We start from the raw sequence: 12,608 nt of genomic DNA, 5'->3' as shown, positions 1-12,608 counted from the left end.
GTTCTTTGGTCAATACGTATGAATATTTTAGACTTGTCGGTGTTATGTCTAGCTGGTTCATAAGGGATTTTTTATACCTTTTGTCACGACTAATCACCAACCGTAGCAATTGAACAATTCAGTCTCAGCATTTCAATCAACTTAGGATAAAATTGTTTAACAAGCGATCACAATTTCAAATCGCTATTATTGGATTGTATTGCAATCTTAATTTCACATTATTTTACTTACTTACTTACTTACTTACTTACTTACTTACTTACTTACTTACTTACTTACTTACTTACTTACTTACTTACTTACTTACTTACTTACTTACTTTTACCCTAACACAAATTACAAATCTGTTGTTGGTATGTTACACTCGCAAAGAGGACAATGGGAATCATATGCTTTCTATGGTGAGTAGGTTCAAATGCAATGAGTATCCACTTCGTGTCAGAATGGGAATCTGTCGACGATACAGGGATAACCGAATATGTCACATTTGTTTACTTCGTTCATGCACATCGTCCCTCTGACCTACACACTGTTTGTCAATTCACTTAACCATATGCTGAAAGAAGTCTTGGTCTTTAATATTTTGTTTAAATTCAAATCGATTATCGATGTCCAAATAATTTAACGGTAAATATCAAAGCACTTCCACTTTAATAGATTGTACTTTAAAAACGTCCACTGGGTGTCTTCAAAATGAATCATTCATCGGTGGTAGTCAGTTGTATCACACAGCTGTCGTTAAGTAACTTATTGACAAATCACGAAAATGTTTGCTTCAATAAAATATTGATTAGAACAATGCCGTTAAATACAACCGAAGATAATGCAGCACTAGACGTGAAGACACGTTCGATAACTTAGGGCTGAATGTGAAATGATGTAAGGATTTCGTCAATACTTATCATGCTGGCATGACAATGTCACGCGACTCACGTGTGTATCCCGCAACTTGGCCAATGGTGCCGACGCATCACATTACCCCGCTCAGGCTGTTTGAGCCGTGCTCAACTAGTACTCATTTTCTTACTTATTATGCCATGTAATTAACATCTCATCCTTCGATGTGCTTACCCTCTTGCAGAGGAGTCCACTAGTCTTCAGTACATGTAACTTATGTCTTTCTATTTGTTAATATACCAAAGATAAAACCATTTATGCCGCCCAAATTCTCAGGTATACTATGTATTATATCAGGGTTTCGCTGTCTGCACAAGTTATGAACCCATTGACCAACTATTCTCCTACATCTGTTTGTAGTAGGACTCTCGCTCTACCTGATCCGGTGCCCCTTTCGCCTATACCTACTCTTAGGACATAGTTATCGCCTTTGATATACCCAACTGTTAGCACACTGCTGTGAAGGTCAGAGATGATGAGTCGACATTTTACATCTCACATTGGGTACTGTCCACTCCGACGTCCACGCGGCTGAGATATAGCCGACCATGGACAGTCACTCGGACCTTGGGAAAGACTAGACTGCTGCGCGCAGGTTGACCGGCTACCTTGCTGTCAAGAGCTGCATCGGGAGACGACCGGGAGGCTGATCTTGGGAGTCCAAGACAGGATCTCGTGATGGTATCTCGACCTGTCTTTGTCTGTCCGGTCTATTGGACACGCTAGTTACTATTACTAAGATACTATTATTAATATTTCTATTTGGGACCCTTGCGCGCCCTGTTAGAGGCTGCAGTCCGACACTTATTCCACGTCCTCCCTCAGTAGGGGGCACTAAGCAATTTATGGGCCGACCCCTGGCCTTGTCTGTTAAGGCGAGCTGTTGTGGCCAGTTAATTCTATGTTTGTTGATCTAGCGGCTTGTTGTTATGCTGGTGTGGTACTCTGCACTCAATAAATGTTTTAAACTCACTGTCGGGTTTTTGTTCTTGGAACGTGTATTGGATCATTTTCCGTCCAGATTCCCTTGACGGTAGGTGACACCGTGACAGACAATACTCACTGATTTCAAGGATGAGGTTGTTGCATTAATATTCAGTTAGCATATTGAGGATACCTTGGGCCTGTGACAAGGTGAACATTTCCCACCAACTGTTTTGATACTTAGTTATTTGAAAACGACAGCAATGTGAAGTATATCGCTACATCCATGTACCGATTTTGTGAAGTATGTTGTTACACCAGAGATTGTTTTCTCAAAGCATGTTGTGAAATACTTAACACCAATATACCGATTATGTCAAGTGCATTGGTGTATCGTTCGTTCTAAGTGTAATATGAAGTATTTGACGGCAATATACCGATTTTGTCAAGTGTATTGGTATATCATTTGCCCAAAGTGTAATATGAATTATATAACATAAATATACCGATTTTGTCAAGTGTTTGTTGGTGTATCATTTGCTCAAAGTGTAATATGAATTATATAACATAAATATACCGATTTTGTCAAGTGTTTGTTGGTGTATCCTTTGCTCAAAGTGTAATATGAATTATATAACATAAATATACCGATTTTGTCAAGTGTTTGTTGGTGTATCATTTGCTCAAAGTGTAATATGAATTATATAACATAAATATACCGTTTTTGTCACGTGTATTGGTGTACCGTTTGCTCAAAGTGTAATATGAATTATATAACACCAATATACCAGTTAAGTATGTGAATATACAAGCAATCGTGAAACCAAACCATTCATTAAGGAAGCAAGCTAAACGTTAACTGGAAATCAGAAGATAAAATATGACGGTCACATGTCAGTGTGAAACCAAGATGTAAGAACGCAGTGCGATATCAACAGTTCTTTCCTTACATCCATAAGTTCATAAATCAGCGCAAATCTCTAGATAGGAATTATAGTGACAGTACACGATAGCGTGACAGTACAAATTTAAAGCTTGTATAATATGAGAGCACTGGCTTTAGCATTCCCCTCACTGAAACAGTGATCAGAGCTTTTAGATAAAATATCGTCTTCACAGAACAGTGTAGTTAGTGAGTGAGTTTAGTTTTACGCCCCTCTCAGCAATATTTCAGCCATGCGACGGTGGTCTGTGAATAGTCGAGTCTAGACCAGACAATCCAGTGATCAACAGCATGACCATCAATCTGTGGAAATGGGAACCGATGACATGTGCCAACCAAGTCAGCGAGCCTCACTACCCGTTAGTCGCCACTTACGACAGGCATAGTCGCCTTTTATGGTAAGGATGGGTTGCTGAAGACCTATCCTACCCTGGATCTTCACGGGTAGTTACAGTGTAAAATGTGCTAGTATGTGTCCCTATGCATAAAGCTCAGGTCGCGAATCAGTTGAAATTAAACAACCTTGAACGCGGATAGTCCTGGATGGGAGACCGTGTTTGGCAGCTCGACTTTTGAGAGTGTCTAGGATTTCAGCCCCGCCCCACAACGAAGCGCATGTGATGCATTCGGTATCATCTTAGGCAGGTGCATTTGTTCAAAACTGCAAATTGTAGAATATGTTCTGTGACTATAACGTTTTAGCGCTTACCAGATTGTGTTATGCGGGGTAATAATGTTGTGCTGTTTGCGCGCACTTCGAGCATGCCCCTTTCTGGTGTGGAGTATTGCGCCGTATATATACCCTCAATAATATATTTATTATTCACAGATTAAAATGCAGAGAGGGTTCGGGTGAACTTGGCACAGGAAGGCCGGTAAGGCTCATCATCAGCTCAGGGACCTCGCTCCCTCTACACGCAGTCTAGCCCGCGAATGGGACTTCTCCTAGCAAACGCTGCCTAGTCGAACCCACCAAGAACATTTCGGAGAATATGAGGGCTACCCAGCACTGCAGCCTTCCATTTCCCAGAGGCACAGGATAATGTTTGTTTTGCTAGAATTCTTTTAAGATGGTATGAAGTTTGGGGTCCTAAGTTGATGATGAGCATTTCGATGCAAGGATCACTTGAACCCTCTCTGCGGCATTTTTCAGTCAGAAAAGCCAAAACAGATAATGAATCCAAGATAGACAAAATATTAAATAGTCCAAAACTACAGTAAACAGGCACTCATCTGGGCCGAAGGAAGAATCCGGTTTATACAGCTTACCGGACTGTCGGACTGATGATAAATGTACAAGCCACAGACGGTACCGAGATTTTCTGAAGGTGAGGACAACTTTTAGCACTTGTTGCGTAGCCAAACCTGACCTTGTCCATTATCAAATGTGGTCAGACAGATGTTAACATGTATCTGATTTTACTTACGATATAACTGAAGTCAGGGTCTAGGTTTTCGAAGCTCTCTTAGCGCTAAGATGGTCGTAACTGCCATACATTAACATTAACGTAGGACTTAGCGCTAAGAGATCTTCGAAAATCTAGACCGAGGTGAAATGGGATTTAACGTCGTATTAAGATTACTTCGCTCACATGACGACGGGTATGCGTGTGCATGTTTGCTTGTACTAGCCCAGCTGGTGTAATAGTGCTAGCTCACTGAGATACCATGCCGCAGTTAGGCATGAATACTAGGAGCCGACCAGTCCTTGTTGTACCGGGTAATGCCCAGTGGGGAAGGGACAAACAAGTACCATATTGTAACTGGTTTTTTTTCTTTGAATGGTGTGGTCGAACTCGCGACCGTTCGTACTCCGGTCGGCCGCTCTAACCACTACCCCTCGAAGGCGATCCGACATAGCTGAAATATATGACTGAAAATCGTTACTTACTCACTGTTGTGGTATAACTGGTGCATTCAGTTAGCAGCTGATATTGTTTGTGACTGCACTTTCGATATATGAAATAATGTAAAATGAAAAACCTTCAAAATAACAATAGGAGTGCACGTTTTAAATTGTAGTAAGTTTCTGAGGTTGCTGTAGTTTAGTTGCTGGAGGTTGCTGTAGTTTAGGTGCTGAAGACATGTAGTCTGTTTCTGTCTAGTCGTTAAGGAAAGGTTTATTGTAGTTATGTAGTTACATGATAGCAAAATGTTTTTTGTTGTCTTTTACATAGCTAATAATAGCATTAAACCATGTGCATTTGTCGATGAATCTCAATTTAAACATCAGAGACAGCACCTGAACAGAATCAGTCGCACCATTAATATTTGATATTCTAACTTCTTCGTCCACTGAACACGGAACAAGTGAAGTGTTGTTGAACAACACCAGTTTGACGCTGTCATGGTTATCCAGAAAGCGTTTCTTAAGCCACACAGATAATGGGGAAGGCTACAATGAAACCTTTTCGATATATGATCAGGCTCCCGACTCTGCTTCTGGGCCTGATAATATCCATTATCAACTCCTGAAACACTTACCGGAATCATGTTTGGAGACACTCGTTCATATTTCAATGACATTTGGACAACTGGAAATTTCCCCGCATCATGGCGTGATGATTAATTGTTCCCATCCACAAACCTGGACGTGATCATACTGATCCTTCCAATTGTAGGTCCATTTCACTAACTAGCTGCGTTTGTAAAACCACGGAACGCATGATAAATAATCGAATTATTTGGTACTTGGAAACTAATAAAAGTACCGTGAAAATATTGTCCTCCTGAGAGTCCCGAAACATTCGAAGCAAAATACAATTTACCACTGTTTTTAATCCTAGAATATGTGTCTTTTTAATGTTTGACTAGATGTGTGTAAATTTGCTAAAAGCTGAAGCGATGGTGTAAATCCAGCTAGGGTCCATGCAGGAAGCAAATGTACCGTAAGTCTCCATGGTCCCTAGAGAGGTGATCTACCTTCAGCTGTTGGCGGCCTATAGCCCATTTCTGTATTGTATTGCCCTGTATAGTTAAACTGATTTAGATCTATTTACTAGATTTGCATCCTTCTCTGTGATATTCTAGTTAGGTTTACTGTCCTTCGTTGACAAGTTTTTTTACAGTGTGCCATTAATTGATTTGTACTTTTGTAATTAATCGTTATCGTCAAACATTGCGGATGTGACGATACATTTTAACCCAGTCACTCACTAAGTAAGTGGACCAGCCCCGGGTCTGTCATTAACATTCCATATATTGCTGTATCGGGGTCATAGGTTTGCGATGGTCTGTGTGGACACGTTGAAGTGCCTTGCCACCTCATGTTGCGATGTCCGTCTTTATAAACGGCCGATGGCGTTGTGTCGTTGTTTCTGTCTACGGTGGGGTAATAGTCTCTGTACGTACATTACACTTTGTTCTATCGTTAAGGCCCAATGTCAGGTTTGATTGCTTCTGTCATGGACTAAATCATTTCAACAGGTTTCTTTATAACGTCGTTTCTATGAACGATCTATTTGGTTCATTATATGTCCAAAGTGCAGGAACATTCTATCCCCTTTGTCTATGTAATGTATTCAGCAGAAATGGACGGATTGTGCGGCTTATCTGGGTGTCGGCCAAGGCCGTCGCCAACCCACGACTTTCTGGACGATGAAGAATTGCCATCCGACTTCTGAATGTGTGTAAGTAACAAGGCGGGTCTCCACATCGGGAACACGCGCTTATTTAGTCCGGACGTGCGTTCTGTCACATGTTGTACCACTGTATGTATCATTTCGACTATCATTCGACCAAGCGAAAATAGAGCATGGCTGCTGCTGTCTACGTCTCTACCACTGACTCTTGACTTCATTCCGTCTCTTGTCCACCATCCAGAACTACCACCCGCAAGCAACCACAACGGGCTCTCTTGGACACTTCTTTGAACATGTTGCTTGTTGGTGCCGTGAGTTCTCTTTGCAGCGACCAAAACTGGAGCCGCAACAAAGGTAGCAGGGCCCAGGGACATTCCTACATAATGTGCGTCCCCTCCAACACAACAAAGAAGTACTGAAGGATATTGTATGGCCCTGCACGTTTAGTGCTTCTGCCTGAAGTTAACGCAAACAGGTTTGGTGACTTCTCCGAATCTAGCATACATATTTATGTGAGTTTCTGTCAGGCAGTTTACATGTTATCACAAAACTGACGACAAAGTTGTATGTAGACAGCGTACATAACTATAGTCTGATAGGTGAAAGCGTACAGTTCATTGGGTGGGAAGCATTCCTAATGCTTCCGTTAAACATTCTTTTTGAAGGTGACTCAACTGAATAATCACATTCGCTTTGGAAGGAAAGCGTTTTAATGGTTTGATATAAACCACAAAACGTCAAAAGTGTTAACACGGAAGAATATTCCACCGCCTCCACCATCTTCCTACATTTGTCTGTTCCATTTGTTTTTATGCTCACTGTTGGCAAGGAATAATTTCTTGAAAGTGTCAGGTATGTAGGTATACACAAAGAAAACAGAATGTCAGTTATGTTATATGAATACTGTTGAAGGTGAATTACATTTCCTTCTAATCTGTCCTGTTTATACGGGGGACCACATGAAGCCATAATTATATTAGCATCCAAGTGTAAGTAAGTTTTCAGATTAGGTTTTACTGATTTCAAAAACCCAGAGACAGACGCCATTTCCTTCACGTGTTTTATAGTCGTTAGCGATGCTTAACATAAAATAAAATGGTATGTTCATATGTTGTAAGACATTAAGATAAACACGTTGTATGCTTCCCCTTCGGCAAATACGGTGATGTACCGGGTCTGGTTACACTGCTACAAAGAGGCGTACATCGAGAGACGCATACAGCTTATAATGTAGATTGCTATCTCTCCATTTTCAAACGGCTGTCAAAAAAACACACATGCACTTAAATTTCTTGTAACTGAATATATATACACGATGACCGTGTAATGATTATGCATCATAACCTTAATGTTGAAAAATATCGAGACAATAAATCTACTGCACGTCTTCATAATCGAGCCATAGCATCAATTTGAAATTAGAAATCAATATCTAGACAATAAACAGATATGAGCCAGTTGACAAACGATACTTACTTTTACTTTAGTATTTAAATACGACCTTAGTGGATATTCCTCTGAGTGATGTATGAGTTCTTTGAGCGGTATGTTTGGAAGTTTGTGAATCAGATAAGGACAAACTTTATGGATGAACAACTTCTTTATTCAGATGAAGCGATGTTCGATACTGATTCTTGTATGGTTGTCATATACTAGTACTTGTTTGACAACAAAACAGCCATACATGAAACTGTAAACAATCCAGATACCGTCAAACGTTATGCATTAACAACATTTTTATTCAGGTAAAGCGACTTTTAGATACAGATTCTTGCATCGCTGTCATATACTTCATGACTTCGATACAAGAATCTGTCGGGAAGCGTCGCATTGCCTGAATGAAGAAGTCGTGCATCCATAATTTCCTTATCTAAGTGAGACCCGTGAAGGTACCGGGGTAGAATAGGCCTTCAGCAACCCATGCTTGCCACAAAAGGCGATTATGCTGGGTTATGTCGTAAGAGGCGACTAACGGGATCGATTGGTCAGGCTTGCTGACTTGGTTGACACATGTCATCGTTTCCCAATTGCGCAGATCGATGCTCATGTTGTTGATCACTGGATTGTCTGTTCCAGACTCGATTACTTACAGACCGCCGCCTCATAGCTGGAATATTGCTGAGTGCGGCATAAAACTAAACTCACTCACTCGCGATCTAAGTGATGTATTTTAAAAACCATAATATGTTTAGGAGAAAAGTGTAGATAGTGAAGTAGACAGCACAGAAGAACGTGTGAAAGCTTACAGTTTAAATTTTCTCTAGATCGTTTTGCAGGATTAATAATGGATGATGAACGTGTGTTAGATTGGTATCGGCCATAATTGGACATATGATCGTACTCAGCTGTTAGCAAAATTCTAGATTTGCTTTAGGTTACACAAATCTCAAATTTGCTTCAGGTTGCACAAATCCCAAATATGCTTCACGTTGCACATATAACAGACTTGATGCTCAACGTTGTGAGATGTGAATTAAACATATACTTCTCGAAAGTCAGTGATTGGTAGGGAGATTTGGTAAACGTGAAAGCTGGTAGGTTAAAATCAGGAACATACAAACAGCCATATCAATAAAGCAGACGGGAGGATTGGTCCATGTTTGGTCTCAGTCAATGGAACTTCAGGGCAGCACTTAATAGACTGATAGCTTCCATCGGTCAACGCACTTGGAACTGGGGTCACCTTCACATGGCATTCCGCATAGACTGCTGCTCACATTCCTAGTTGCTTTGTTCATGACGTTACCACAGAAGCATTCCTGTGCGTACTGTTATTAGAGTAAGTTTCATTTTACGCCACACTCAGCAATACTCCTGCTACAGTCTGTAAATAACCATGGTTGTACCAGACAATACAATGACTGTTGGACTGAACCACCAAAAAGTACTAGCAAGTGAACCAAGATTGTACAATCATAAATTATAACTGTAGTTAGGCAACTGATATGTTGACAATAAGCTGTCAGTACCTCTGTACCAAAGAAGGAAAAGTTGATGCAGATCAGACTGCACATCTCTGTCGTCAATCCAGGAAGCTTCCCAGCATTTACACCTTTGAGCGTACGTGCTTACCCCGGTTCATCTGTGAAACAACCCACGTACTTGTAAGACCCTGTGGATAAACACATAAATAGTATATCTATCGTGTATGCATCGTCGTCGTCGTCATCATCATCATCATCATCATCATCATCATCATCATCACATGCTGTTGTGATGGCACAGATATTATAGTACAGTCGCTATTGTTGCAAACCCATTGTATAAGTATCGGTACTACAAACAATCCTATTATCAACAGCATGAGTATCGAGTATTGGGATCGGTAACTTGCGTCAACCAAATCAGCGAATCTGAGTCTTCACAGGTTTGATCAGGTTGAAATGTAAACGTTAGTCGCTTCTTATGACAAGCATGGGCTACTGAAAATATATTTTAACCAGGTTTGATCATTTTGAAATATAGACATGTCTGTTTACCTGTAGCATACCAACCATCAGCACCAGGTGTCACTAGAGGAACAAAGGTGTTATTAGAGAGACGGGACTTTGTACAAGAGATTTGATATTGCACTCCAGGGCATCCTGGTAACTGACGGCATTGCACAAAGCAATTCAAGGTACGTATCACCCTCGTCTTTTCTTGGACTGATAGACTGAAGCTGAACTGGTGGTCTGATTTCTTAAAATGCCGCTGGATTATCTCGAACACATGAGTTCCGGCTATTGTGGAAATGATTAACGAAATACACACTCTGGTAATCATCATCGCACGCATGTGTTGATAGCGAAGCAGCAACGACTGCACTGTGTGTTTTAGACTGAAATATGACAGCAAATTAATGTTCTTCTTCATGAATATAAATCTTTGAATATGTATCTGTTGTATGCAGATCTAGCTTAGTATCATCCTACAGCGGTACATTTACACTAGTGAGTCTAAACTTTTGATGGGTAGTAAAGTTGAACACGTGAGTGTAATGGTGAAGGAAACAGCACTAGTAGACACTCAGATTAAATGAAACACATGACAGAGTAGACACTCAGATTAAGTGAAACACATGACAGAGTAGACACTCAGATTAAGTGAAACACATGACAGAGTAGACACTCAGATTAAGTGAAACACATGACAGAGTAGACACTCAGATTAAATGAAACACATGACAGAGTAGACACTCAGATTAAATGAAACACATGACAGTAGACACTCAGATTAAATGAAACACATGACAGTAGACACTCAGATTAAATGAAACACATGACAGTAGACACTCAGATTAAATGAAACACATGACAGTAGACTCTAATGGTAAATATAACACATAACTGTACACTCTAAACGTAAATGAAACACATGGCTGTAAACTCTAAAACAGTCACTGAAACAGTCGACAAGGAAATGGTATTCGTATCGGGGGGAACTAAGTGGACCATTCAGATTAATGTATATTAACATATATCGAGCATCTCCTAAAGGAGATAATTAGGCCTACGTCCTATAACGTACGTAGGAGATAGTACGTCCTATAGTAGGTTATTGTAAGTCCTACGTAGGTGATAGTAAGTGATAAGTAGGAGATAGTAAGTCCTACTTAGATGATAGTAAGTGATAAGTAGGAGATAGTAAGTCCTACTTAGATGATAATAAGTCCTACGTGGGACTTAATAACTTCTACGTAGGACTTGCAATCTCCTGCGTGGGAGATGCTAAGTCCTACGTAGGACATAATAAGCACAAAGTCCTACGTAGTAGATACTAAGTAGTAAGTCTTAGGTAGGAGATAACGAAACTAAAACATTTTTACCGTGGCCCTAATACGATTCCGTAGCTGGTCGCACACACGTCATTACTTCTTTGAAACGTCACTCGCTGGGTGTGTGTGTGGGGTGGGTGGGGGGTGGGGGATGGGGTTGGGGGGTGTGTGTCATGTGTAAATGTTTTCAGCAAACATATGTTCTCTAGTAAACTAGCACAATGCTGCCACTTTTGTAGCACAGACTATTTTGCCGCGAAGTTTCTCTACATTTCTTTTCTTGTTGCGTCCGGTTACTTGGAATAATTAGTTACTTCGACCACGCACCACCACAAATGATTTTCAACAATCCATGCATATCGAGGCAACTAACGTGATCGGGTGGTCATGTTCTCTCATCTGCTTGATACATGTCATTGTATGCTAACTGCTTAGATCAATGCGCATGCTGCTGATCATTGGTATTTCTGGTCCAGGCTAGAATATTTACAGACCGCGGTAACACTGCTGGAATTTTGCGACAACAGTCAACCAACAATCAATCAATCATGAAGCCAATTTCTGGTGTCCCTCGCCATGACATTGGTGAAATATTGCTAAAAGCAACATAAAACAAAACTAAATCACTCTCTGACACAAATTCACCCACCTCTGTTTCAACATGCTGGCACGTACTCAGAGCGAAAGACTGATTTGCGGCTTTTCAGTCAGGTTCCCTGTGTGAAGGAGTTTAGAATGTTTTCCGCTTCTGGCAGTCTAGCATGACTGTCACTATGTGACATTCTATCAAATGGTCCGTGCTGGATAGCGATGTATGGGTTATCGCGTCACTGAGGACACCAAGGTATCATCAACGTCAATTTGCTTGTGTCATGGTTTTTGCTCAAGAGACATATGAGTGAGAAACCATCAGCATATGGTTCAATGTTGCGGGTTTCCAAAATGTCTCATAACTCTTTATTCTGCTTCTTCGGTTAAGACGTTCAGCTGTTCCACAGTAAAATGTACTTTCTTTTAATTATTGACTTATATGACAATTAAAGATTTCTGAGCAACCAAGTGATAATTAAGGGAAGAAAGGTAGATTTTAAGGTAGGCAGTGCAGAAAAATATAAGGAAGTTTGCTTGGAAGATTGCAGTAGCAGGATTATCAACTACTACATTGACATTTGTCATGTATTGTTTGGTCATGTCTGCTCACCTGGTTGCATACTCCAGAGATTGTACGTCTTCAGACATATGGTGTTAAACAAATCAAATTCTAGCACGTTTACTACCTTTACGTCTTTAAACATGTGGTGTTAAAAAATCAAATTCTAGCACGTTTACTACCTCTACGTCTTTAAACATATGATGTTAGAAAAAATCAGATTCTAGCACGTTTACTACCTCTACGTCTTTAAACGTGTGGTGTTAAAAAATCAGATTCTAGCACGTTTACTACCTTTACGTCTTTAAACATATGATGTTAAAAAATCAGATTCTAGCACGTTTACTACCTTTACGT

This window comes from Haliotis asinina, chromosome 1, assembly GCF_037392515.1.
Source record: "Haliotis asinina isolate JCU_RB_2024 chromosome 1, JCU_Hal_asi_v2, whole genome shotgun sequence".
Lineage (NCBI taxonomy): Eukaryota > Metazoa > Mollusca > Gastropoda > Lepetellida > Haliotidae > Haliotis > Haliotis asinina.
Note: the sequence above shows the minus strand (reverse complement) of the source record.